Source organism: Lissotriton vulgaris, chromosome 10 (assembly GCF_964263255.1).
Source record: "Lissotriton vulgaris chromosome 10, aLisVul1.2, whole genome shotgun sequence".
NCBI classification, from domain to species: Eukaryota; Metazoa; Chordata; class Amphibia; order Caudata; family Salamandridae; genus Lissotriton; species Lissotriton vulgaris.
Window position 1 is genome coordinate 923790829 of NC_141698.1, and position 26757 is coordinate 923817585.

Sequence of the window (26757 nt, forward strand, 5' to 3'; positions counted from 1 at the left end):
GCCAGAGTCTTGATTAACTAAATAGCTACTTCAAATGATTTATGTGTCGGTTGCGGAGAATTACATGTGAATTGTAGGTCACAGGTTTTTATTTCATGTAATATAGCTCAGGGAGGTAATGCTTTTGTTGCAGATGTCCTCATTTAGCCTACATATCCCAAGTTACACTAATGGATCTGTGACTTTATGTCCCAATAATAAACATCTGCAGGTGCCCTTCCCCCGCAGACATAATTTATGATGCCTATCAGGTGGCTTGAACTCCCTCTTTAGTCACTTAAGGATGGTCAGTGGGTAGGTTGGATAGTCATAAACACTGTCAAACATTTTAAATGTTATGTGCTATATAAAGGATTACAAATTAGTGTATTTAGGATTCTACAAAGCACACATTCTTACTAACAGAGCACTTGGGTCTCAATGTATTTATTAGAAACTTCTGAACTAACACCCAGAGTACCCAGGAATGTTGTTCAACTTGAAGACAAGTTTTCTGCTGGTCCCTTGGCCTCCAACCATTGAGTGTTTACTCAACCGGAACAAAAGGAATCGGTGCTTTTACTCAAAGTGAACCATGTACTGCTGGACTGGGCCTCCCCTTGCAGGCAGCAGCATCGCACAGTGAAACAAGCTGAGAGTACTTATACCTCCTGAGTGTTTTAACCGTTAATTGGATGCTAAATGCTTTGTGTATAGTCTGGTAGACTGATGCCAGTCACGAGAAACCAGCGATTCACCCTGTGATTTGTTTTAAGTCATGCGGTTTTAGTCACCAACACTCAGCTAGTAATCTCACTAGACATTGTGCATGATATTTTTCATATTTCTGCTTATTTTCTTTTGTTATGTTAATTTTCCACTAAGATTTAACCGAGTTCACATACTTTCACCTGAGGTTACATGTGTTCACTTTTAGCATTTTGAGATGTAACGTTTTTTCTATAATGCTTTATCAGGTTCGTACTACCACATGAACACAGAATGGTTTACAGCAACGCATCATTAACATTATATTGATTATTGACATGGAGTTTAAATTCACTGAGTTCATTGTATCTCGGATGAGGGCACAAAGTAGAGTTAACATGTCAAACACACAAGTGAATCTCATTGTAACCATGATTACCTCAGTAGGCAGTTTAGATTGTTTTACGATACATACAATATTGGTTACAATTGGATGAGATTTTATAACAGGAGCTCCTCCTCACAGCTTTCCTCCATCTTCTTGCCTCCAATTTCAGTTATTTAGCTGACGGGAATGGCGATGCGAGCCCAACGGAGCTCTGTGGACTGATGGATATTTACAGTTGACAGTTTACTGCTACTAGATGGCAACATTTAGAAGCAGGAGGGTGGGCATTTTTGAAAACTAAATTGTGGGAATGACCGGATTGTTAACAGGATACTGTGCTGCATGGCCTTACACTTATAAGGCCTCAAAGGCAAGACCAATTGGCTATGCCAATGCTTGTTTCACAATATGTTCCCTGGGGGTGAAGTTGGTGCCCAGTTTGAATCTAAGTGACTTGCCATTCAGTCAAAGTTGGGTTTAAAAGCTGTCAAAGTCCATGTCATTGAGCCAGATTTATACTGTATATTGTTTGTTCTTGTCAAATAACAGGAACTCTGTCTTGGTTTGGGTTAAGCTTCAGGTTGGTGCTGGGCATCAAACTTGGGATGATGTGAAAGCAGTGTTTGAGGGGTTGGATGCCTGAAGCAGAGGCGGCTTTCAAGTTTAACTGAGTGTTCTGTGGGGAGAACATTATACTTACACCATACTGGTGGGAGATGTAGATTGACAGGTACCAATACCCAAAACAATAGGTCAAGCACCTTAAGTACTTGACTTCCACTGTGGAGAAATATAAAATATGTTATGTAATCTACCCTGCTACAAATGTTTGGCATCCGCAGGATTTGTGAATAGAATTGGTCATTCTAAATTCTTTTAGTTGAATTGTGTGCAATATGGAATATGCCAACCCCTTGTCTCACAAGATTATTATTTTCATGGGTAAACCTGTTTCTAGCCTCCTGTACCACCAAACTGTAATTTAGGAAAATAAACAGACTAGAAACAGGACAATTCAAAAATTACTTCACCCTTTCCATCCTAAAATGGTATCTCTGTCCCAATAATTTAAAATTGTCTGTTTATGAATTAGCAAATTTAGATAGCTCAGGCAACACCCAGGGGGTGGGTTGCAGAGCACTTTGCATCGAAATTGTTTTGTATAAAATAGTATACAATATATATTAATTTGTAGCATAACAGCACATAAAAGAAAGTAATGCTTCTATTACTTACCAGTTATTGCATTACTCTGTGTCCTACTCTCGCTTATCTCCATTACAGAATGAAAACCCATGCCTCGCATACACAATATAAAATAAGAAACGCCCCCTCCACAACCCCTGGACGTACCAAGCCGGCGTAGACACAGTTGGCCTGACAACCGGGAGGGAGGGAGGGAGAGCCGTAATGGATATAAGCGAGAGTAGGACACTGAGTAATAGAAAGTCATAGAAGCATTTCCTCGTCATCACTCTCGCTTATCTGCATTACATAATGAGACAGACAGTTTGCTAAAAAAGACCAGGACAACTGTACAACTATACTACTGAGAGAAACCCAAACAAAAATGCACATCAAGCTCTAACAAAAAGTAAACAAGTAAACACAGCCTTGTACCAACACAGTGGACAGAACTGTGGAGCCAAACACCAGACCTAAAACAAAGTAAAGAAAGAAGATAGGCAGGACAACAAGTCGAGCAACCCCGGCAGACTAGCAGATGGCACGGATATCAGAAAAACACCAGCCAAGATAGAAGGAACAACCCCACAGATGAAAGAGGCACATCCGGGAGACATTGGAAAGCCCACAAAACCAGACACAAATCCCACGAGGGACACGCCACCAGAAGGAAAGGACAGAGAGTAGACAACCCCTGGCAGATCCAGGAGATCAGACCCAAACTGACCAGATGATCCCCACAAGGGGACCAGAAATCCATAAAAGTCCTTCAAGGAGGGACCCAGGGCAGAGAAACCGAACAACAAACCACATGCGGCTGATCCCTCCAAAGCCAGAAACGACCCCCCAATGCAGAGCATAAGAAGACCTGGCAGAAACCTTCTGGATGCCAGCACAGAAGAGGAGACAGGCTGAGAGACCCTGCAAAGGAAGTCGTCCCGCACAATAGCCCAGTCCTCAACAGGGGACTCGCCAAAGAGGGCATCAGGCGACTCAGAAACCTCATGGGAGACAGAACCAATGAAAGCCGTCACAACAGACACACTATCAGGATCCCCAACAGCGGAGACACCAACAGCCAAGGCTACGGTAGGACATCCAACCCCGCAACCAACAAACTGTGGCAAAGACCAGGGGAAAAAGGCAACCACCTCCAAATGGAGACCTCCTGACCAAGAGCCAAACCAAGCTCCAGCAGATTTGAAAGAACCTACAGCATCCATGAGGCCTGGCAATGCCACACAAGCCCAGAATCGGCCATGATCCGCCCCCAACAAACATGCAAGATCCCGAAAGGGAACCTGCCATGAACACAGCACCATCAAACAGAAAGCATGAGAAGATAGAAAAACCAGCACTGTCCGTATCCATAATCAATACAGGGGAAGAGAAGCCCCCAAGCCCCAACAGTGGTCCAGACACCGGAAGAGGGAAAGCCCCCACAGGCGAAGAATTGTCCACAAAGGAGCATAACATGAAGGCATGCAACTTAGCAAACGAGCACCGCCAGGAAGACTCCAGGAGACAAAGGAAAAGATCCAATCCAGGAAACTGAATCTTCGCTGGAACGAGCGGGCACGACACACTCATCCCTCAGTGTCTATAGACACAAAAGAACAGGAGTTTTAGAGGGGACGGGGTCTTTTTATATTGGGAGGGGGTGTGTCTACAAGGCACAGGGGCCTCATTATGTAATGGAGATAGATAAGCTAGAGGGACGGGGAGGTCATATAATACAGTATGAACAATATATTCAATTCTGGTTCCTGTTCCAGAGTTGTTTGCAGGGAGTAAAAAGCCTTTCATTGCTGGAAATAAAACTGAAAAGCAGGTTTCAGCTCTTTTTTTATAAGCTTCATATGAAAGGATTGCTTTGGTGTCTGACAATACACAGGCCTCCTAAAAGTCTTGTATTTGGAAGAGAAGGAGGACCTGCAGTGAAAGAGGCATTTTCCACCATAGATGGTCAGATTGTGAACAAGCTAGTTGGGGATTCGCAAACACAAAGGTCTATGCGTGATGCACACCAATTCAAAGTGCAGAAAGAGCACTATGTAAAGGACCAATGAATTATGCCATTCGACACTTTTTTTCCACAATTGTGGATTTGCCGCGTTTGTCACAATTCACCATCTGCTGCATACTTTACAGATTTTTACAAAAAACATTATTTTTTTGGCCAAAAGTTACCAACAGTTACTAACAATGCAGTGAATGTGTTGCTCTGCAGTGGAAGGCCCTTCCTGAAGGTTCACTGGCCACCTTACAGTAACCTTTAGCTGTATTTGCATGTTACAGTGACACTGATGAGGTGAAACATTTGCTAGACTGTGCAAATAACTGTAAAAATGACAAAATACTCAAGTAATACTGTCTCAAAATGTTCCATATTATGCCTCAGATTTTGTCTTTTCTAGCTACATAATTTAGCGAGGGATGGAGAGACATTGAAGCTAGTGTAGCCTCAAAAACCAGTCACCTTGACTGCAACATCTTGAGGCGAAGAGACTTCAGATGTACCTATCTCTCATCAACATAACGTAACATGTATTTGTAAAGCGCACGTTGACCCCAACGGGGTATCTTGGCACTGAACAACAGATGTTTATTGTTACCCAACTGAATGGTACTCATTTTATCGACCTCAGATGGGTGAAAGGCTGAGTGGACCCACCAGGATTTGAACCTGTGATCATGAGGTCGAACACAGGCTCATGCAGTGGATGCATTAGTTCACTGAGCCAGCAGATCCAGACATATAAGTGCTATAAAGTTTTAGAACAACATGGAAGGAGTCACCATGTACAGGTAAATGTTTTAGGAGATACCTAGGGAGATGGCTCATTGGAAGTTGGACCTTTTGTTTATTGAGAGCGGTTTGTCAAACATGATGTGAACCAGAAAACGACAGTGCCACTAAATACCACTCTACCTTTGAGGATTTTCAGGAGAGTGGCGAGGACAACTGTGCCAAGCTACGGAGAGCATTATGAACTATTTTCAAAGCTGCAGTCTCAGTGCTGCAAATTGATCCAAAGCCAGCTTGAGCTCATCAAGCATGACTTTGTCTTCAATGTAGCATGTGAACTGGGTACCCCCTCAGCTCTCTAGAACATTATACAAGAAAGCAACAATGGTGACCGGGCTAAAGATATTGAGATCAGTGGGATTTGCATTAGAATTTTTTATTTAAAGCAAACACTTGCATATCTTTAAGCAATCTAGGACTGTACTAAGATTGAGACAGTGGTTAGTAAAAGAGGTGCTAATCTGATTTAGAGGTGTGATCTGGATGGGCTCAGTGAAATGAGGAGTGCACAGTATTTTTTGGTGACTTCTCTGATGGAGGGGGCGGTTCACTTACCTTTTGGTGGATAAACATTTGAATTCAGTGATTTCACTGGGTGTGAGAGGGAGACTTCTATGCTCTTTATTTCTAAAATAAAAAGATCGTTTTGGCAATTTGTGTGGGTTTGGAGTAAATGAGTGCATTACCCAGTCATGTCTTCGTTGTACTGTGCTGTGATTGGGTGGAAAGCGTGCATGACAGCTTCAGTCTAGTGACATTAATATATGCTGGTTGCTGTGACTGCTGCATGCGTACGAGTGTTTCTTGGGCACAGGATAAAAGCATAGTATATGTAATTTGTAATACACCAAGAAAAGGGGGCATACAGTATCATTGTTTTCGACAGACTGACTGGGATCCTGCTATCCAGGACCCCAGTCTAGCTGCTTTCTCCTCTAAATAGATTGCATGTACTTTAGGTACACTCCAGATTGGATACTGGGGTACCCTTATCAGTCTCTAGTATATGGTACACCATGTACCCAAGGCATAGGTACCCCAGAGGACTCCCATGGGCTGCAGCATGTATTATGCCACCCCTGAGAGACCATTCAAACTGACACCGCAGGTCTGCTACTGCAGCCTGTGTAAGGTGCTGCATGCACCCCTTACTTGGATATAGGTTACCTATATCTATTCTAAATCACTGCACATATAAACCTATCAGTCACCCCTATGGCAGGCCTTATCAGTCCTGAAGGCAGGGTGCTGGGTTTTGTGTGAGAGGGTACCCCTGCATGAGCAGAGCCCCTCTGCAGCCTTCGGAATCTAATCCCCGGGGTTGTCTATGATGCAGCCAAACCATATATACTTAAGTGCATTATAACATCGCTGTAAATGCTAACTTTAAAATGGCTGTTTGAAATATGTGTTTGGATTCATACCTTGTAGAACCACTACTGTGGGTCACCGGTCTACACGGTACCAGTTTTCTCGACCTGGGCAGCACAAAATGGATGCTGCCAGCCACAGACACGAGTTTGCCCTCCTGCTGCTGAGCTTTAGCTGAAGATGGCCTGACAATAGGTTTCCTGTCACAGGGAGGTGTAACCACCTCCCAGACAGACTTTATTGTATTGGGTCTGGGTGGGTGCACTCTGAGAGTGCCTGAAAGCCTGCACTGGGGGCACATGTGGTGTCCCTGTGCATAGTCCAGCTCAAACCGGTTGCAGGAGCCATTTGCTACTGCTCTGGCACGAAACTGGGCAAAGGATATGGGTGTAACCACCCCTCTGTCCTGTCCCTCCCCTAGGAGGGTCCCCAGAGTTTGTCCAACCCCTTCCTTGGGTATAAAGTAGGAAACCTGCCTACAGAACTTTAGATTTTACCTGGACTAAACTATGCCAGCAGAAACCAAGTACTTCTATGATCTACACTATGCTGGACGACAGAAGAATCTCCCTTGGAGTAAAGGAGTTACTTCCCTGCTGAAGCCGGCACCCAAACGCATCTGTCCGATTTGCATCTCCCGAGCTCCTGAGGACTCTGAAGATTTCTGAAACACAGGAGGTGGGTTCCAGAGCGTCTCTCAGGTCAATCTGTTCTCTCAGCAATTCTGAGACCAGTATCCCTCGTGGGGAAAGTGCCACCCGAACCCCTGTGACCTGTGTACTTTTGCAGCAGCATATGCTTTTTGGCAATCCCTGAGGTTGTGCTTTGGTCTACGTGTAGTCCTGACCCTGAGCAGTATTTCCACTGAAGATTTCTGGCCTCCACTCCATGAGTGCTCCGTGGACCTGTACTTCGTGATTCAGCTCGAGGTCCCTTCACTATCCCTGGTCCGTTGGCCTGTGGGTGCCTGTGAAGGTAACTTTGATTTCTTTTGGGCTTCCCTGGTTGCTCCAGACGTACCCGGACACCCCATAGCTTGGAGAGTCTCCAGGACCTTGCTGGTCCTCACCGTAACCTGTTTCCTTTGCCCGCATGGGTTGCATTTGCCTAGACTTGTTGGTGCTCAATCTGGTCACTGACCCCTCAGCACTCGACATCCTTCGTGGGTTAGCTCACCTATGGACTTTGGTGGTTTTCGATGTCTCCTGGTCCCCGTGGCTGCAGAGTCAAGCATCCAATCTTCATACCTGAAGCACCTGACATCGGTGGGCATTCGTCTACTGAGCCCCTGGAAACCCTGAACAGACACAGACTCTGTCCCCTCTCCTTTCAGGTTCTTCTCACCTCGGATCCAGGCTTGGATTCCACCAGACACTTTTCATCTTCCCGGCAGCAGCAATTCCTAGAGTCACGCCATTGAAAACGACGAAGGTTTCCGACACCACTTGACCCCTATGCACCCGGCTCCCCTGGGATAGGTAACACGGGTACCTCAGTACTCACAAGGGTGCTGGCCTTAGAACCTTCAATATTCCAAAGGGTGTGCTTAAAGCCCTCTCCGAAGTGTCCTTAAACTGTAATTTTCCAACCACGACTTTCCAATAGAGTTCTTCGGCACTCGTGTCTGTGTTCACACACTGCACCCGTCCTCCGTGGGCTCCCTGTGTCACTCCTTTGGGTGGTTCCTTGGGTTCCCAGCGATTCTACGTGCTCTAGGCACTGTGTCTAGTGAAGTCTTTGTTGTTATACCATTTTTTTACTATATGGTTTGGTCTCCCCCTGGAGCTGGCTGTGTATTGTGCTATTTGCTGTCGTCCTATTGATTAAGTATTGTGTGCCTTGTGCTCTAATCTCGTATAGAGGTTAGTAGAGAGTATTTAGTAATAAATACATATATTTTATATATCTCTTGTGTGGTTCTCCTTTCATTTGGTTATTCAGGAGGTTCTGATCTGGTAAAACAAGCAGCTTTACATTCCTTCGAGACTTAGCCTGAAGGCTGCTCTTCACAGCTACCACTAGGATAGCTTTCTATAAAGGTTGTCTTTAACCTAATCATCAGTGAGGGTTGTTAGGACTGGTACAGGGTGCCCACTTTAATTAGTGAGAGTTGTTAGGACTGGTACAGGGTGCCCACTTTAATTAGTGGACAGCATATACCAGGCCAACTTCTCACACTAACTACTATAGCAGAAAGTCTGCTCGTGAAGCAAACACTAGAAAAAGGGTGAAAATGTTCAGTATGCAGCAAGAGGAATCACTATGTCAAAGTCTGCAGAGCTGAAGGTAAGTTGTGACGTAAAAACAAAAGAAAGCTTTTATCAAGATTTGTGTGCTCTCTAACACCGCATTGCCACCATTCTCTGATTTCTCTGAAGAAAAGTCTTTAAAAATTCATTAAGTTCCTATATGAGAATGAGTTAAAAGACAGCGGTCCCACTCCTAGTGCAGAGTAAGCATTCAAGGGCTAGATGTGATAGAGTTCATAGAAGCTAGAGCATCCATCAGCCTGACGTCAACGCAATAGTTCAAGTTGAAATCGAGGTCACAACTCTAATTGGACCTTTGCATATTGGAAACATCAAAAAAATGCAGCTTTGAATCATCCAGGTGCATCTTTGAGAGGGATTCAATGATTGTAAAACTTTTTCACAACTGAAGCTACATGGGCACACTGCGCAGTTGCATCACTGGCAAAATACTGCAGCGGATTTCCTAGCCAATAAATGAAGTTAAAGACATTAATCAGCCTCTGAATCTGGGTCAGAAGGTTGGGAAGAAAGAAGAAATAACAGCCATCTTTGGGAAGATCAAAGGTCACATACCATGGATACTACCTTCCATAGTCACAAAGAAGCTAAATCAGCCTTGTGTGGTGAGACTGTGGTAAACCTTACACTTTCCAAAAGAAGCCATCAAGTTTAGGTGAAACATAACGTCCACCGTTATGGAAAATATCCATGGATCCTAATGGTCTTCTAAGCTTTTCCAGTACAGGATACCGAAGATTCCGCTCCGCAAGAAATGAGATACACCACCACACTCTCCACACATGCGACCTTGAGAACTACTCTGTAGTTCAGTGTTTTACATTGCCTGCCATGGAAGTTGCTCAAAATGCCGTCATGGCATTGAACCTGTTCAACTTGTGTTGTCAACCTCATAATAAATGCCACATCACAAAATCAGAATCACACACATTAGAGAGAAGTGATAACGAAACTCCCAAAAAGCAAAATCACACTACACATATGTAAATGTGATTTCTGAAGCTCAAATTGAAATTATTGTTGAATATATTCATTGTGAACAGCGTCTCTGCAGATGCACAGAAGGTGAAACACATCAAACATGATATCAGCAGCTCCCAATGATATGGAGCCAGACGCTTCATAAGGAATGCCAGCCAATGTCTGAAGGTAATTCTCAACAAGGCCACTCGAACAGACTCTTTGCGGCGGCTCTTGTTAAACAACATAGAGTTGATGTGGACTAAGAGGCAACATGAAGACTTCCTTTTTTTTTTTTTTAACTTTTTTTTATTGATGTTGACAGGATGACAGAAAAAAAAAAAAAAAAAAAGCAAGAGAGCAAAAATCAGCAAACATTCGTAAGACAATCGTAAGTTGTTTACAGAAAGGAAACTAGCGAAATTAAATAATAAAAAAAAAACAGATTAGTTATGGTGTGTGGTCATCTTAATTAAAGTTGCAGTTACATTTTTAATACATAAGAGTTTCACATTTCAACAGTATGAAAACAAATTCCTGATTTTAATCTATGAAGCTACCCCAGATTCTATCAAATTTTTTTAAAGATCGTGCTCCCCTGAGATTAGCTAGAGCCAGTTCCATAGCATGTACCTCTGTTACCAATGTCCACCACTTCCAAACCGTCGGAGTATCTAGATCTATCCAAGCCCTAGCTAAAGTTAATTTAGCACATGAAAACAATATAGTCGTTAAAGGAGATAGTGGAGATGTAGATAAATTAAAATCTATCAGAACCGAAGCGGCCGTGATGGTGGGCAGTGGGATATTTTTTATTCTTAAAACCCTCGGTATATCATCCCAAAAGCTCTTAAGTTTGGGGCATGAGTACAAGATATGAACTAGATTAGCTGCTACAGCCGAACATTTGGGACATTTGGTACGGCTACTAAGCGTAGGATTCGGAGACCATCTAGCGATCCTTTCAGGTGTGTAGTAGAGCATACAAGTCGTTCGATATTGTTGGAGCCTAAGGCTAGATGAGCGTACCAGTTTATTAATGTTAGTGAGAGAATTCTCTATCTGCTTGGGCGTAACATTTAGATTTAATTGTATGCTCCATTTCAAAGCCAGTTTGTCATTATCATTAGTTTTGAATGTGTTGAGTATTCGATAAGCTTCACTGATAGTGGATTTGTTCCTGTTTGTATAGAGGCATGCCCATATATCGCATTCAGACAAAGTTTGTATCTTTTTTTTATTAATCAAATAATCGTGGATTTGCATATATTTAAATCTTGAAGTTTCAGGTAAATCATATATTTGTTTAAGCGTGTTAAAATCTAGAAACCCTTGCCCGCCATATAAATCCATTAAAATATTAATCCCTGAAGAAGCCCAGCTGTTGATGGCGGAATCTGTAAATATAGCCGGGAGACCTGGGTGCCCCACAATGGTAATTTTGAGTGGAAAAAAGTTGTTTTACAAAATTTTAATATGTTTTCCCATATTTTAATGATATCTCTAGCAGTCTTAAATCTTACCCTTTTGTAGTAATTTGGGTCGTTGATTCTGAACAAAAAGGATAATGAGTCTTGTTTTAACATAAAATAATGAAAAAAAAGTGTACTACCCCCATGCAATAAAGAGCGTATGCGTGTAATAAATGAAGACCAAAAATAAAGTTTGAAGTCTGGGGCATTCAACCCTCCCTTATTTATATTGTTTTTCAGCATTTTTAGTGACCTTCTGACTTTTTTGTAACCCCAAATAAAGCTACTAAAAATCCCATCTAAGTGTTGGAAGAATTTATTATTTAATGCCAGTGGAATCGATCGGAATAAATAAACATATTTAGGGAGTATTTTCATTTTTATAAGGTTTATCCTGCTAATCATATTCAGAGGCAGTTTGTTCCATTTTTTCAATATGAGAGTAGTCTTTTTAGTCAGGTCATTATAGTTTATCTTATTGATGTCTTGTATTCTAGCTGTTAGTTTCACCCCTAAATAAGTGGCCTCTTTACATATCTCAGGAATAGGTGCGATAGGAGAATAATTGGCTATAAAAAGCGTCTTCTGCTGGTTAAGCTTATAGCCTGACACCTTCCCAAATTTCTCAGCCTCAATATATATCCCCTTCAATGCCTTGGCTATATCTGTGGTGTATACTGCAATGTCGTCAGCATAAGCTGTCATTTTCAGTTCCTGTGAACTGGAGCTAAAAGGAGCAATCAATATTTGGGAGTTAAGGGCAGATAAGAAAGGTTCCAGTGTAAGAGCAAATAAAAGGGGAGAAAGAGGGCACCCCTGCCGGGTCCCCCGCTTTATTGGGAATTCTGATGAGGTCAGGCCCCCATAGCTAATACAGGCGGTAGGTTTATCATAGAGCGCTTTTATACCCTTTAGGAATCTGCCCCCAAAGCCCATTTTAGACAGTACGCACCAGAGATAAGTCCACCCCACCCGGTCGAAAGCCTTTTCAGCATCTAATAGTATCATACCGAGTGGGGTGGATTCAATCTCCGCAATATCGAATGCCGTTATTGCCATGTTTACGTGTATCGTTGTGTCTCTCCCTGAGATAAAGCCGTGTTGTTGCGGGTTTACAATTCTAGGCATGTATGGGGCAAGTCTGAGTGCGATGATCTTGGCGAATATTTTGGCATCCGTATTTATTAGAGAGATGGGTCGATATGACCCTCTCTCCTCTTTGGGCTTCCCCTTTTTAAAAAAAAAAAATATTTTGGTCCGGTTCCAGGATTTAGGGGTTGTTCCATTTATTCCGATTGATTGAATTACTTCTAAAAGAAGTGGTTCTAGTTCTAGTCTACAGATTTTATACAGTTCTAGAGGTATCGAATCTTCCCCTGACGCCTTTCCTGCTGGCAATGTATTGATAGCCTGTTGGAGTTCGATCAATTGTATGTCGTTGGAGAGTGCATCCAAACCTAATAAATTCTCTGTGTTTACTGTGTAGTCGTTCAAGTATTCCTTAATTTGATCTATATTTACGGGACTGTCCGGGGTATATAAGTTTTCGTAATATAATGCAAATTGGTCTAGTATGTCTTGTGGTCGGTTATATATCTTGTTCCCCAGTCCTCGAATGTTAGGAATTAATGTGTCAGCTCTTTTTTCCGCCACCTTGTAGGCTAAAATTCTACCAATCTTGTCTCCACCCTCATATTGGGCAAATTTAAATTTCTGAATCCTTGCACTATTTTTACGAATAAGATTAGCTTTTATGTCATTTTTCAGTGCGCTAAGTTTTATGTTAATTTCCATTGCCGATGGAGAATTGATCTGTAAAGCTTTAGCTAATAAGTCTTCTTGGTTGGTTATGTTCTCTAGTACTGTAATCTTATGTTGCTTTTGTTCTGCGTTTTGCCTAAAAACGTACGCCTGGGTAAAGCCCCTAATGCTTGCCTTACAAGCATCCCAAACCATACAGCACCCGGTTGAATTCCTATTGATGTTAATAAATTCGTTTATATGAGTCTTAAGTTGTGTCACATAAGTAGTGTCTGAAATTAGATATCTTGGAAAAGAAAATGGCCTAGGTGGTGTCCTGGTACTTTGTGTATTAAATGTCAATATTAGCGCGTTATGGTCAGATGTGATCCGGGGACAGAGGATCAAATAACCTGTCCGTAATAAATTATCGCTCACTAGGGCCATGTCTAATCTGCTACACATCTTATGGGGAGCAGAATAGTACGTATATCCTGGTAGAGTTGGATATAAATACCTCGAAGCGTCTTTAATGTTATGTATCTGACATAAATCTAATATTGATGATCTAGTCCTATGCATCCTTTGATGTACGTGAGGTTTAGTTGTATCAATTTTGTAGTCTAGAATGCAATTAAAATCTCCCATTACAATTATCTCCCCCGCCCAATCCAGAAGTTTCACGTTTAGTTGGTCAAAATACTTTGGTTCGTCTATGTTTGAGCCATAAACGGCACATAGGACATATTTAACGTTTGCATAGCTGATTTGCGCTATAGCCCATCTGCCGTCCTTATCGTGAGCAGTTTGGAGTACTTGTACCCTAAAACGTTTATCCTTAAGTATAGCCACTCCTCTCGTAGAATTCACAAAAGTGGAACAAATCAAAACATCATACCCTAATTGGTTTAAGACTTTCCTATCTTTCCAAATAATATGGGTTTCTGTTAATAAACAAAAATGGGGGTTATGTAGTTTCAGCTCTTCTGCTACTAGGGATCTTTTATTTTTGCTATTCAGCCCTGCCACGTTCCAAGCTAAACATTTTATAAAATGCATTTTAATGCCAGTGAAAATACTACGCTCCTCTTCAAATAACCATGTAAGAAAGCTAGTTCTCTAGAGCCTCTATAGCACAAAATGGTACCATCAGAAATCAGTAAAAGGTTGCAAACTTTATCGAATTGATTCCCCCTGTCATCCTGCCAACAGTTTTTACTATAACCCCCCCCCTTCCCCTCCCCTTGCCCCCAACCTGCGGAGAAGGGGCCCCACCCCCCTCCCATCCCCCTCCCCCTGGCTCTCTCCCCGGCCGGGGAAGAACCACCCTCCAGTAACTGCCGCCGTTGGTGAGGCAGCACGTATGGTGACACACCCATGAGTCTCTCCCGCCCCCCCCACTTCCATAAGCAAACTTCATGATACAAACTGTAGAAATTGCGTGAATTTTTTCCCCCCCCACCCTTTTTTTTTTTTTTTTGTTTTTTCCCCTTCCCTTTTTTCCCCTCCACCCCCACGTGTGTATGCCGTGTGTTTGGTCCCCCTCGGCCTCCCTCATGTACCCTCATGTACCCAGTTCATCAGTAGTGACAATGCTGTTATATTGCGTTTTTAGCTCTGATTAGAGCTAATACTAGAGAGATAGTTCTCTGCCTCTTTTACATCGTTAAAGAAATACGTATGTCCGTTTCTTATAACCTTGAGGCGTGCGGGCTCTTGAAGAAATACCTGCCCTCCGTGATCTTTAATTGGGTCCATGAGTTTCCGGAGTTGCCACCTCCTTTCCATAGTGTCCCTGCTAAGATCTGAGCGTGCAAAAAACGAGAGCTCTCCTACCGCAATCGGGGAGTTAGGGCGAGCTCTCTGCCAAACCGCTTGTCGTAGAAGGAAGTTGCCAAAATATATGAGAAAAGGGCGAGGGAATTGGTTTCCTTTATTCCTCTGGAACAGGGGCAAGCGATGGGCCCTCTGAATTTGCGAGTCCCAGTCCCAGTCCGCTAGGTCTGGGAAGGCCTTCTGAAATACCCCCACTATGTAAGCTCTGGGGTCCGCGCCCTCTGATCTCTCCGGGATACCAAAAAGTCGTAGATTGGATCGTCTTTGTCTATTCTCCAAATCTTCGACCTTTAGCTGCAGTGCCTTCAGCTGGTCATCGTGTTTTCCTACTGCTCCTTCAAGTTTGATATTTATTTCCTCCACCTGAGCCACACGTTCCTGCAGTTCTATGGTTTCTTGGGAGACCCCCCCGATTTTGGTGGTAAGGTCCTGTAAGGAAGATTGCATCTTGTTGTTATCCTCCCTAAGCTGAAGGTAGTGTTCCTGTGCCTCTGCCCGCTGGTTGCTCAATTGTTTGCTCAGCGTGATAAGTATTTCGTCTAGAGAGGATGTACCAACTCCGACTCTTTCTCTAGTTGGGTCGGTAGTTTGGGGGGTCGAGGGAGAATCCCCACATATCTCGGTTGTAGGAGAGGGGTTGCCTGCTGCATGGTTGTGCAGTTGGGTAGATAAATGAGTAGATAAATGAGTAGTTGAATGTAGAGCGGTGGAGTCGATGTTCAAGTAGTTAGTGCTCGCCTCATCCGATAAGCTTGATTCCAACCCATTATAAGGCTCCTTCGCCAGCTCTTGGTCTTGGTCTTGGTCTTGATCTTGTTCCTGTACTTGTCCTTGAGGTTGTTGCCCTTCGGTCTGTTCCACCAAGGGTAAGTTATCTAGATCAATTGGAGAGCTATTCCCCGGGGGTATCGTTACTGAAAGGGTGTCTGTAGGGCTCCCGCCAGATAGCCGCAGTGTCATAGTTTTAACCAGACCCTTTGTAACAATCCAGCTTCTTAGCGGGCTTTTTTCCAATGTGTGTTTTCTCAAGGGTAGGTTACTACCAGTCTTTGATTTTGGTCGTTTAGAGATAGCACCGGCCCTGTTGTTTTTCTTAAACTTCTGCTTGCCCTTTCCCTTATTTTTTGGGAAAACATGAAGACTTCCAAGCACTCAAGGGTGTAGTGCTTAAATTGAGTGGATGGTTGTAGATAGAGCCCACCTAAGAATTTTTTAGGTCAAAACCTAGCAGACAGTGCAGCTGTCTGTTTGCTTAAGACATCCTGGGGACATTCTGAAAGCTTCCATGGGAATGCTTTCCACCCATTGCTTCCCATTGGCTTTGTGTTTTGTAACTCACATTTGTTTGCTTTCCACTTGCTGGCTTTACTTTAGGCTGTCCAGCTTGAATTCGCCCCTCCAGTGGATCATAACCTATTTACTGTATTCTTCCATGTGTGCTTGCTTTTCTGTAAATAAGCCTTGAAATCTTCTTGTTCTTATCTTGTCACATTTACTGTGCATTCAACGACATAGGTCAAATATCAGACTCTGTCTTTCAATGGAGCTTGGTGTTTACTCTTCTTACTCTGTCTTCAGAGTGAGGAATTTGACATTCTTGCTGTGAAAGGAAAGGCTTTTTTCAGGCACACAACAAATCTTAATGATTTTTTGTGGCCGGCACTTTTCCACATTAGACTGAGCCAGAGCAACAGAGAGAAAAACACAAAAGGAGGACAGAAGTAGGGAAAAAAAGACGGAGAAACTGTGAGAAAGGGTGAAAGATTGGACAAAAACACAAGAGTGAGATAAATGGGCAGGGAGTGGTTGGTGGTAGATGATAAAGGCATAATGTGGAATCATGACAAGGTGGCCTTGGTATTCGGGACCCACCACCCCCTCCCCCAACTCCCACCCCCCACCAATTTGATAGCACCAGGTGCAGGCTTTTGAGCAAAACTTTGAGCCCTGCACTTATACGTTTACCAATTAAGCTCTGCTGGAATGTATATCTAGCTTCCATCACCAGCTTACTAACTGACCAGCATAAAAAATTAGAACATTTGATTAGTCCCTTCACTTTCAACTGTGTGCTGTTTTATTCTAGGAGAACAAAGAGGATAGTGAGCCCCCATTAGCACGATAAGATGCACAGAAATGCCAAGGATCTGTTTACTTTCATCTGTTTCGTTTCACTTGGAGATTTTGGCTTCTAAAATGTGAAATCTGTGTATGAGGATCGGGGAATTGCACCCAACATTGCAGATTTCCCTGAGAAATCCAATATTTATCCACAGAACCTCTGGGTTCCACTTACAATCCCCAGTAACGTGGCCTCTGGGGTTACTGGTACCCCTTGTATGGGTGGGGGTGGAGGCGGAGTTAAGATGAAGGATACCGGGAAACTTGTAACAAGGGCAGTGGTCGAAGTGAGTTGGATCGGCAGGGCACAGCATGCCCCTACTTCTTTTATTCAATAGATTTCGATCTCCTACTTTTTTATTTTAAACATGCGTCCCAGGATGGCAGAAATAGCCAAGGCCTGCGGAGAAGGCTCTGCATTCCTAGCCGTTTGGGGACGGGTGTGGCGGGCAGAGAAGACAAGCATTGGAAATGCAATAGGTCTCGCATTAGAAAAGTTGGAGCTATTGGTCTTGTAAATGACAAATATTTTATTTATTTGTTGGTTTTTAAAATAGCTAAATTGATAGCTTTGTCATTTACAACGCCAATAGTTATAACTTTCGCGAATCTGACACCTATAGCATTTGGAATGCAACATGTTTTGTATTTACGTGTCTTAGATGGCAGCTCAGGTCGTTAGGCAACATCTCTAGAGAGCAGGAGAGTGCAGCAGGGGAGAGAAGCACAGCAATGCAATAGGTCTCGCATTAGGAAAGTTTGAGCTATTGGTATTGTAAAGGACACATTTTTTATTTATGTGCTTGTTTTGAAAATAGCGAAATTAATAGCTTTGTTATTTACAATGCCAATAGTTTTATCTTTCGCAAATGTGACACCTATTGTAACACAATATGTGTTGTCGCACTGAGTGGTGTGAGGGTGAGGGGTGTGAGGGTGAGGGGGTGTGAGGGTGAGGGGGTGTGAGGGTGAGGGTGAGTGGGTGTGTGAGGGTGTGAGGGTGAGGGGGTGTGAGGGTGAGGGGGTGTGAGGGGGTGTGAGGGTGTGTGAGGGTGAGTGAGGGGGTGAGGGTGAGGGTGTGAGGGTGACTGAGGGGGTGTGAGGGTGAGGGTGAGTGGGTGTGTGAGGGTGAGGGTGAGTGAGGGTGTGTGAGGGTGAGGGGGTGTGAGGGTGTGTGAGGGTGAGCAGCCAGCCACGTAGAGAAAGTGAAAGTCGCGGTCAGAGAGCACAACAAAAGCACCTGCGACAATACCGACCACCCACGAATCACAGGAGGAACTGAACAGGCCGCCAAGACGAGTGGGGAGAGCCGTACACATGCAGGCTATGGATAATTCAACACTGACAGGACCCCTGGCACCTGGCGCGTACTAATGGCGTACACCCACGACCCCCAGGAATGAGACACGAGAGCAGGAGTACGCGAGGATAATCGACCCCCAGGAGTACAGAACACATGGGAGCAGGAAGGACTACAGCCCTGACCGTCAGACCACGAGAGAGGAGAGGCGCGTCTGATGTGAGCGGATAACCCGACTGACTCCATGCCAGTAGTCCTTCATTAACCCAAGGCGGCCGCTGAAAGGGAGTACACTACGCGGGTGAAAACTACTGGACATAGACCGGGAAGTGTTTGTGATCGGCGGCCTAAAACCACCACTAACAGGCATTAGAGGGAAAAAAACAATACCCACCAGGAGCAAAGAGGAAACATTTTAGTTGAAAGGTCTAACTTTTTCTAATACCTCATTTCTTTATATAAAAAAACATTCACAGCCAAAAAGTGAAAGCAGAGACCACACCAATGGCTGTGCGCTGACCGCTGAGCATTTAAGAGGCAAAACACAGTTGTTGCAACCGAACCTCCGCACCCTCTTCCTCAAATGAGTGTGCTGTGCTTCCTGTCAAAAATGACAACTGCAAAGACATCAGTGACAGCCAAAGCATAATAACCACAAGAAATGCACTGCCTACTGGTGACAGTGGTGCACGTTTTTCTCTGCCGTCAATCAAGCCAACATGTTTAGTCTTAGAGAACGGATTTCCACCAAAATCGGGGCTATTGAGGCCTAAAAGTGCACAAGAATTGGACTGTAGGGGGTGTGCCCAAGGGGGTTTGCCCAAAATGTAGCGCATAAGAGAGGGAAAGTAATGTGCCCAAGTGAAATTCGAAAAAAGCCAATTTGGCCACTCGGACTGGCCAGCCACCTCTTAGGCGTGACACTCATTAAACGAGTGAAGACTCGCATTTTTTTTTTAAGATAAAAGTTGCAGGAAATGCGTTTTGATAAACGCGCCAGTTTTACGCCTATTTTGGAATTATTGATCCTGAGGTCCAATGCCCTCTTGTAAATACTGTTTTCTCTTCGAAATAGTATTATCACCTTAATCTAAAATTCATAAGCTTTTATTCACCTTTAAAAAGGTTTTATTTAAATGTCGTTTCTTACGTGTAATTCTGTCCTCCCTTCACCGAGAAGCGTACACGTAAAGCGCCCTGACACCCTAGGGATTATGAGGTGCCACATCAAAAACTATAAATAGAATATAAATAAGATGGCTGTTCTTGTTGCTGCTATCAAAGTCAGAATCCTGGCAATGCTTCAGAAATGCACACTGGTGACATGCATCAACAAATCTGCAGCTCCACCGACACGAGAAAGATAGGTTTCGAGGTGCTTTCCATTGGTTTTTCGTGCACACTATTCCTCATGACCCCGCCTCCCTCTGCTTTTCAGCGGAGTGTACCATTTGCCGTGGTGTTGGGGTTTGTTTACATTCAAATTGTGCCAGCTGTTCTGGCGCCTAAGAACGCCAAAGTTTGTGTTTTTTAAACGGTTCGAGTCGTACACACACACATTTCTTGCAATTCGTCAACACTGGAGTGGCCAACGTGGGGGCTTCAATGAAGCACACCCATGGCACCTACTGACAAAATGTAGGCCACAGGGAAAATACAACGGGTGGGTGGGGTTAAAAGATAGACACGACAGTGGTCGGGTGTGTGGCCAATCCACAAATGAAATAATGTATTTTTATGATAAAACTGCTCCGCAGATCCCTGCGACATAAAAAAAAAAATGAAAGCAAAAAAAAAAATTGGCAAGAACACCGACGGGCGAGTAACCTGATCTGTGTTGATCATTGCATGCAGGCTCGTAGACAGAGTTTACAATCAAACCATAACAACATGAATGTATATCTTAGTTAATAACATTTCACTGTAATTGGTACATAGCCACACACGTAAAGTCAATTACAAATTATATATCCTTACGAATATCAAAATAAAACCAGGACCTCCAATCAATTCGGTGGCAAGGTGAAAGAACCGTTCCTCAACATTATGAATCATAAAAGATGAAATGCCACGGATTCGCAAAATGTACTAACAATAAGCAAGGGTTATCATGCTCTTGATCGACGTATGTCACAAGGCATCAAAACAACACTGCTGAGAAACTCCCGGGGTCGGAAAAAAACGTAAAACAATAAACCAGAGCGCTTTATTTCAGATCCCCTGCATGCAAATAAAATGGAGGGGTAGAGGGGTGTGTACGGGGACATGTGTGTGGGAAAGGGAGGAGTAGCAAAATGATTTAAAGTCACTGCCTAGCATTCAAGTGAAAAATTGCCCCTCTCCAAATATGTTTCTCAGGCTTCCGCCCCCCTTCCGCTCTGCTACAAAGTTGTCTGGCATTTCTTACCTTGCTTGGAAAGCACAAGCGGGCGATGAGGGTGTGAAGCAGCAGGGGCCTTTGAAGTGAAGCTAAGCTTCACTTCAAAGGTGTGGGAGGAGTGCTGCTAAGGCAGAGCGCACGCTGGGGGAAGCTTGTGGGGCGGAGCGGGAAGAGCTGCTGGGGAACAGATGGCTGGCGATTTGATGCTGTGCACGCGCATTTTAGGTCAATTCACAACCTAATACATTAGCGTCACTGTACAGAGTTTGCCAGTGGAGCACTACTTTTGTTTTCTTGTCTTTCTTTGAACAGCATGGTGTTCCCCGGGTGGGGAAGTGCACCAATCCTGGAGGTACAGCAATGCCTGGTTGTTGGGTGGATTGGTAAACAAAATGTGTACTACAGCTCTGTGTTCACAGATGTGGTCTTTTTAAACCATACTGCTTACGTTTTGTAAGGATAGCAATGGACATTGAAATGGGCCCCTTCTGGTCCCTGTAGTCATGTCAACTTTTGAGGCAAAAGCATTTCTGAATAGTGAGTGTAAAAGCGTTATGGTAACCATGTTGTTCCTTCTTACATTCACATGCTTTACTTAATCTTGCATTCCCTATGAGTTTTTGCTTTTTCAAGGATGTTGGTACTTTTTCTTTTTAGGCAGCATATTCCTCTTGTCTAGTGCGTAATTTGAATTGAGCAGCATTGAGGTGTTTATAGTGGGTCACTATTGGGTTGCAGTTGAAGGCAGTACAAGTTTCTCTCAGTGGGGCAGTATGGTGTTCAGTGGGGGAGAGGATGTGGCACTATGGTTAGAGCTGTCAAATTTGGAACCGGAGAACCAGGTTCAGCCTAAATGACCAGTTCCCCAGACCACTCTCCTGAGGGAGCACATTCCCATGCTAGACCTTAGAAGCCCTGGTGTCTTAACACCAGCAGGTGGACCCTAGTGGTGGCAAGTGAGGGTTAACCTTGATGCCTCTCCACCACAATCCATACTGAAGTTCACCTCAGTCTTGCGGGCTGGCCTATGAAGCAGCATATACCCTAGAGCAACAGTGATTCTGTCACTGAGGTCACAGGACCCTTAAGAAATGCCGGCTCTAGCGCAGTGCGACTGTAATGGGTGCTGACTTTGGTTGGGGACGTCGCGTTTGCAAGTATATTATAGTTTTAAAAGCACTTGCTGACTCCTTCCTGGCCTCCAGCAATTTTCAGAAACAATAAAAATGTCATGATAACTCTGGTGATTAATGTTCTTGAGAGAGAGAGAGAGAGAGAGAGGGAGAGAGGGAGAGAGGGGAGTTTTGTCTAGTGAAAGTTTTGACTCATTGAAACGTAGCACAGGTGGTTAATGTGCCTGCTGCAAGGAACATGTACCATGCAGATAACAAAGTGCACATAATGTAAATAGGTCACTGGGTTACTGCTTTTGTCAGAGAGATCCTTTTGTTAGTTACAGTTTATGAGTTAAAATCCTAACATAGAACAGGGTGCTATTAACTGTCATCTAAGAGCTGCATGCAAACTGCAAGGTATAAATTAGAGCATTATGGATTTTTCCCCAGTCTTTGATTATCCTAATGTTGCAAAAGGTGTTCCTTCAGATGGAAATCAATTCCGATTATTAAAGAGAACCCCAAACCATATGTTTTAATTTCTCAGTTTGTGTTTCTGCAGACCAATCACGACTAAACTCTATTGCCTACTAGTATGGTTGTCATGTGACTCCTACACTTTGTAGTCCTTTGTCTTATGTAACATTTCCTATTCAGTGATTTACACATGTATAATTGATTGTCCCTGTGTAATGTGTGTGATGTAAAGTGCTCACACTCCCTGCACTGGTATGAGCGGAGCTGTAAATCAAATTAAATGCATCTGAGAGAGAGTGTGGTTGTAGAGAATTGAGGGGCACTGTTAAAGGGTGGTGATGTGGCAGAGTTGGTCATGTTGGGGCACCAACAAACATTGTTTAACAGGGCGCCACCAGGGCTAAAGCCAGCCCTACCCTTGAGGACAACCGCATCACCCATTGGTACCTCCAATGGCCTTGTTTCAGCAGTAGTAGCTGCAACCCACCAGGGATCGGCAAAGCAGGATTTGCACGCACACCAAACTAAGTTCGCAAACTTCACAGTCTCTCTGCTTCCTCATGCTCAAGTACTTTTAACATGTGTTGCCTGCTTTGGGGCCACTGGAATTATGCAGCAAAGGACAAAATGATGCCACAGTGTTGACTAAATTATGCAGCAAAAAAGGCTGCAGCTTGATGCAGTATATTTTCTGATACTTTATTATTTTGACACATGCTAACAGTCTCTAGAAAGATTTTGCCTTATTAGTACCAGTGTAACATACAAATACAGCAGTGAGAAAGGTGATCAGTCAACCTTTGCGAAGGGCTGTCCACTTCGCAACACAAGTCACGTTTTTTTAAACTTTTGTTGTGTTTGAGCTACAAACAGGTTATAAATTAAAATTGTCAGATTAGGCAGCAGATGGATGTTGTGTTATGTATCAAATATGGCAGAGACATAATTATATAGAAAACATTTGCCAACTAGGATATTTTGCTATTCATGTTCGAACTGCTCTTGTGGAAAAAAAAGGAGAAGTGCTAAGGACAGAAACTCCATAGCTCCAAGACAAATGGCTTTTGATTCCACTTTTAAGTGTATTTGGGACATTCTGTGATTGGAAACATATCCCACTTTGTGAATGTATTTTAATGTCAATAACTCATATTAAACCTTAAACACTCGTGTATCCATTGGTTGAATTAAATAACATTATAAGCTGTAACTGGTCAGTGAAATGCCAAACAAATACCAATAAAAATTCAGATTGTTTGTGCTTTCCTGGCACACCTTTGTCTCCACCCACTGATCCAATCCTCGGGTTATTTCCGCCCTCCGATTCTACGCCCACAGTTCCCTTACTTTTTTTTCCGCACTTCGACCAGTGAACCAGGGTCTGTCTGGCGTGATGAGGCTAGGATGGTTCGGTGCCCCGACTGGTGCTGAGCTGAAAGCGTGGACCGACTGTTCTATTATAAGTTTTTATGAAGGGATTTTATGAATCAGAATACATGTAATATATATTATGCGGCCCCTTTCTGCGCGGAAGTGCACACACGCGCGATGTTGGGTTAGATGAGCAGGTCAGTTCTCTAGAGCAGCTGATGATGAGGACGTTAGTATGCGCGGCTCTGTGTGTACTCAAAGGATTACATAAGAGGGCGTGCGATTATCCCACGCCTGTTACGTGCACTTGTGTGTGTCTTATTTAAAGGAAACTCAAGTTTCCAGATTCCAAGCATTAGTAGTTCCCCTGGCCCGGTCTACTTTGCATTCTGGCACCGCTGGTCCTGAAATGACCATGGATCACGACTAATGCCAGACCGTAAAGGAAAAGCGAGCATTGGTGCAGCTGCATAGGCATCTAATAATTAGGAAGTCCACAATTTCAGAAATGTCAAGTTTTTTCCTTTATATTTTTTTAAAGTTTCTAAAGTGGGGATGGCTTGCATCGCATCGTGTTTTAAATACGTTAAGAAAATAGTTGGTGCACTCATTCTAATAAAGTCTTTCTAAATTCGATGTATCAGCTTTGGGACGGCGCAGACCTGGAGCGCTACTTCGAGAAATATAAACACTTGCACACACACGCATGCAATCTTACTTGGTTATCCTGCGTTAAATGTTAACCCCCCCCCCCCCCCCCCCCCGGCCTCAAACAACAAAACAAGTAAATGACGCAGCATGCACGGGAACTTACCAGTCATTCAATGGGTGCAAAAGATCCGATTAATTCGGAGGTCGAAGAGCTTTTTCAACGGCGCTGCATAAAATGAAGGGTTCCTGCATCGCTTTGTTTACTTCCAAGAGACTCAGTCCCAGGTGACTGTTTGAAAACAGGAACAGCCAGTCGAGCTGGACAACACATGGACAGTTTTGTTTCCAATGCAACAGTACAATTCTCCAACCCCCCTTTGCTGTAAGTAGCCCTTGCCCCCCCTCCTCCATCTACAAACACACGACTTATTGAGAGCGACCCGAGGAAGGCTTTCCTGTCTCTATGACGACGAGGCGTCGTATTACTTCCGCAGCAGCTGCAATGGCGCCCACAGCTTAAAGGGGAAAGGTAACAAACAGCTGATAGTTGTCATGAAAGAAAGGAAAGCGTTTTCGTTACAACTCGGAAACCTGTTATTTTGTTTCTTGCTTTTCAGGTAACCAAGCGTCTTCTAAGCGCAGTGTCTAGTTGTGCTGCTTCTTACAGGAAACACATGGCCCCGATGTAGGTAAAATTGATTTACCGATTTTAAATTACCGAATTTTACCGATTCGGTAATTTAAAATCGGTAAATCAATGGGTCCGATATGTAGGTATTCCAGATGTGCTGGAATACCGAATCGGATGAATTCGGTATTTACCGATTCGGTAAATACCGAATCGGTAATGCCCATTCATTCCTATGGGCTTTGAAGCCCATAGGAATGAATGGACATTACCGATTCGGTATTTACCGAATCGGTAAATACCGAATTTCTCAAGGGTGCAGGGGGTGTCACTTTGACACCCTCTGGCACCCCCAAAACAGGCACGGGTGCCATGTGGCAGGCATACCTGCCCTAAGGGCAGGTCTGCCTGTCACATGGCATAGGTGTGCATGCACACATGTGCATGCACACCGGAATCGTTATTTTACCATCAAATAGGATTTGATGGTAAAATACCGATTCGTTAAGGCTCCTGGGACTCTGAAGAGTCCCACCTACATATGGGTGGCTCCGAATCGGTAAAATTACCGAATCGGTATTTTACCGAATCGGTAACTTTACCGAATCGGTAAAGTTACCGATTCTGTATTTTACAGAATCGGTAACTTTACCGATTCGGTAAAGTTACCGATTCGGTAAAATAGTGCACCTACATGTCAAATCATGTATACCGATCGGTAACGGCCGAAAATACCGATTTTCGGCCGTTACCGACCGACCTACATCGGGCCCTATAGTCTCTCAATGTGGAGCACTTCCAGCAAGTATTTCATCCAGAATTTTGTAACTATTTTTCTTTAAAAAAAATAAAGTAGTGCTATTAATTTCAAGACTCCTTGGATGTGGTGTGTAATGAAAAGAGGCCTGCTTACACCCACTGTTATGTTGAATTGGACTTAAACCTTTCCATAGTTCTTACTACCCCTGTGTGAGGCGCTGACATCACTTGCTCACATTAGTAGAAAGTTACACCTTGTATGATGTGTTATTCGAAGTGTGTTCTCTTTGTTTTGATGCTGAGTGGCAAGTGCATTCATGTTGTACCTGATTACCACCCTGGTGATATGTGAATCAGATCTCAGTGAAGTGTCACAGTACAAGACACGAAACACCAGGAAGCAGGTAAGTATTAAACACAAGTATTTATTATGGAAATTAAGGCCCACTGTCAGCTGGGAGGAAGAGTGGCTGTGGATACAGCTGTCGAGAATCAGAATGAGGATGCCCGCAGTGACGTGAGTTAAATAGTGTGTGAAAGTTCTAAATGACGTAAGTGTTGGCGAACCAATTATATTCAGTATCAACACAATTTGCTGAAACGCTTAAACAAGATATACAATATCTCCCTTTGATTTTGAAAGAAAACATTTAATATACAATGTAGTCTCTACATACATTTGGAAAACATGATAGCCTTCCAGAAGTGGTGTAAGTTCCCTCACTTACAATGGAGGGCGGAGCATCATTATTTAAAGCATCACTGTGACTTGAGTCTTCAACATTTGGAACACATGCATCCTGAACAACAGTACGCGATACACTTTGTCTATCACCCTCCAATACTTTTTCAGGACATTGAAGAGCTGACACATTTGTAACCTACTAGTGGTGGAAACGCTCGTATTGGGTTCTTCAATTGGCAAAAAGTCCTTGGTTGCCAATCTACAACTTTCCTTTGCACTAAAGTCAAACCAAACATAATTGCGTTCTGAGTTTGCACATTCCTTGCATGCCTCAAGTATCATGTCCATCTGGCCCACTTTGAGTTTGATGACATCACTTTTGTTCCGCCACCCTAACTTAGACAAACAAACAGAGCTGCTAGACTCTTCGACCACTTCAGTAGGCTCATAATACTTGTTTTTTCCTATAAACTTGACAAAAAGTGTTTTGACAATCACCCAGTCACCTTTGTGAATGTCCTTTATAGTGGCTCTGTGAATCTTATCATGGTA

At 43.5% G+C, this 26757-nt stretch overlaps 1 protein-coding gene across 1 annotated transcript in view; it reads right to left on the bottom strand.

The window, feature by feature from the left end:
• Positions 1-24672, bottom strand: part of LOC147689019 (uncharacterized) — a 120651-nt gene extending 95979 nt beyond the window's left edge. The window contains exon 1 of the mRNA XM_086941903.1: positions 24297-24672. The gene's annotated coding sequence lies outside the window, so the exon portion shown is untranslated. The remainder of the gene's footprint in view (positions 1-24296) is intronic.
• Positions 24673-26757: the final 2085 nt, after the last annotated feature.